Raw genomic sequence first — 3,000 nt, forward strand, 5'->3', positions numbered from 1 at the left:
GAGCTGAATAAACATGTTACATTAAATAAAAACACTGAAAACATATCCAGTTAGGTAGAAAAGTAACTTAACTTGCCTCTGATAACATTTATTTGTTATATATTTGTTTTTTTTTCACAACTTTTTCGAATCTATGCGGACAGTAATACAAACCCAATGGCTCATCAAGAATTTGTTTACGTTAGACTTGAAGACGACCATATTGTAGTCAGTTGGAAAGCAGGAAAACGGAAGAGAGTTCCACAGGCGTGCAGTTCTAAGAAAGAAGCTTTGTTCATGGAATCTACGTTTAGGTTTATGCACAGATAAGGAGTGGCTTCAGCTAGACGAGTGATTTTCGTGAAAGTCAAAATGGGGGACCATAGATTAGAGCTCAGACGATCACTTGCCATGAAAATAAAGATAAAGCATAGACAGGCTCGCAACATCGTCTTTGGGAGAGAGGTTGCAGGAAAGAGAAAGGGCATCTCCCACTAGGCTTTGAAAACTATTTGAACTCTGTCAAGGCAGGATAGGCTGCTTTTAACAGCTCCGATCCAGATGTGGCAACAGTACTCCACCCTTGGACGTGCTTGGCTTTTATATAAGTAGAGAATTACATTAGCAGTGAGATATCTACTGGAGCAGTGAAGCAGTAGAACGATAGGTGTGTCAGAAATTTCGTGAAAATAGTGAATAATTCCACCCCATCTTTCCAAGCTTATAACTCCTCGAAAAATGTAATTCAAGCCCTAATTTTTTTTCAATTAAAGGAGCAAGGACCAATGTTTCATTAAAAAAAAAACAACAAAAAAAACAACGTGTTTTTTTTTTTTTAAAAGGTTTTAAACTTCGGACTTTACAGGTAAATTTCTAAAAAACAGTTTTTTTGTTTTTTTTTTAAATTTGAATATATTATTTATTGACCTTTTCTCTTCAATTTGTGATATATAAGACTTTGGTACATAAATTAATTATTTACTTTTTATTAGACATTTCAAAATGAGAGGCGTGAATTATTCGACCCCCTGTTTTTCCAAGCTTATAACTCCTCGAAAAATGTAATTCAAGCCCTAATTTTTTTTCAATTAAAGGAGCAAGGACCAAGGTTTCATTAAAAAAAAAAGAAAAGAAAAAACAAATAACGTGGTTAAAAAAAAAAAGGTTTTAAACTTCAAACTTTACGGGTAAAATTCTAAAAAACACTACTTGTTTTTTATTTTAAATTTGAATATATTATTTATTGACCTTTTCTTTTCAATTTGTGAGTAAATTAATTATTTACTTTTCGGTGAGTAAATTAATTATTTACTTTTTAATAGAAACTTGAAAATGGGGGGGGCGTGAATTTAGAAAAAAACGTTTGTCTAAAATATTATATTCGGTTTATTGGAAAGAGCATAAAATTTCACATTAACGCTGAAAATATCGTAAAAATAGAATCAATAGAAAAATTTTGATAGATTTTTAAATCTTAAAAATTGAAAAATATTGAGTTCGGAAAATTCATTACTGTTTAAAAAAAAAAAAATTCTATTACTTTTAAAACAACTTTAATAGTTTATTTTGGAAGTATAATCCATAAAGAAAATAAACAACCCACGTTTAACAGAGAAATTACGAGATTTTTATATTTTATTCGCAGTTTCGTGTTAGGGGTGTCAAACATTCCAACAAAAATTCTGATACACCTAATGGAACGATCCCCCATTTTTAGGAAGATTTGCCGTTTAGTTGTATAAATAGCCTCGAACCGTATTATCATAAAACGGGACACGATTAATGTAAACAAACGTTTGTTTATATTTACGTGATTATTGAAAATGTAATCCTATGATTAAAATTTAATTTAAATTAACCACGTTCTTTAACAAAAAAAAAAAGTTTTAAACTTCATCTTGCATTCTTTCTTTTTTGTTGTTAACTAACGTATTATTTAATCATTTTAAAACTTTATCTTTCTTAAAAAAATTTTATTATTATTTGTTAAGCAACGTATTATTTGTAAAATTAAATTTTAAATGATAAAATAAAAAATTTAAATTATAAAGTAAAACATATTTAATCATTTTAAAAACTTTATTTTTAATTATTTTTTATTATTATTATTTGTTAAGCAACGTATTATTTGTAAAATAAAATTCATAATGATAAAATAAAATTTTTAAATTATAAAGTAAAAAACATTTAATCATTTTAAAACTTTATCTTTCATTATTTTTATTATTATTATTTGTCAAGCAACTTTTTATATGTAAAATTAAATTTTAAATGATAAAATAAAAATTTAAAATTATAAAATAAAACCCATTTAATCATTTTAAAACTTCATCTTGCATAATTTTTTTAAATTATTTTTTAAGAAACGTATTATTATTCAAATTAAATTTTAAATGATAAAATGAAAAATTATGAAGTAAAATACATTTAATCATTTTAAAACTTTATCTTTCATTATTTTTTATTATTAGTATTTGTTAAGCAAAGTATTATTTGTAAAATCAAATTTAAAATGATAAAATAAAAATTTAAAATGATAAAATAAAACCCATTTAATCATTTTAAAACTTTATATTTCTTAAAAAATTTTTATTATTATTTGTTAAGCAACGTATTATTTGTAAAATTAAATTTTAAATGATAAAATAAAAAATTTTAATTCTAAAATAAAAAACATTTAATCATTTTAAAACTTTATCTTTAATTATTTTTTATTATTTGTTAAGAAGCTATGTATTATTTGTAAAATAAAATTTTAAATGATAAAATAAAAATGTTAAATTCTAAAGTAAAACACATTTAATCATTTGAAAACTTTATCTTTCATTTTTTTTATTATTATTTGTTAAACAACGTATTATTTGTAAAATTAAATTTTAAATTATAAAATAAAAATTTAAAAATATAAAGTAAAACACATTTAATCATTTAAAAAATTTATCTTTCATTATTTTTTATTATTATTTGTTAAGCAACGTATTATTTGTAAAATTAAATTTCAAATGATAAAATAAAAATTTA

The sequence above is a fragment of the Euprymna scolopes genome, chromosome 46 (assembly GCF_053919585.1).
Source record: "Euprymna scolopes isolate OS-2025 chromosome 46, ASM5391958v1, whole genome shotgun sequence".
Classification (NCBI taxonomy): Eukaryota; Metazoa; Mollusca; class Cephalopoda; order Sepiida; family Sepiolidae; genus Euprymna; species Euprymna scolopes.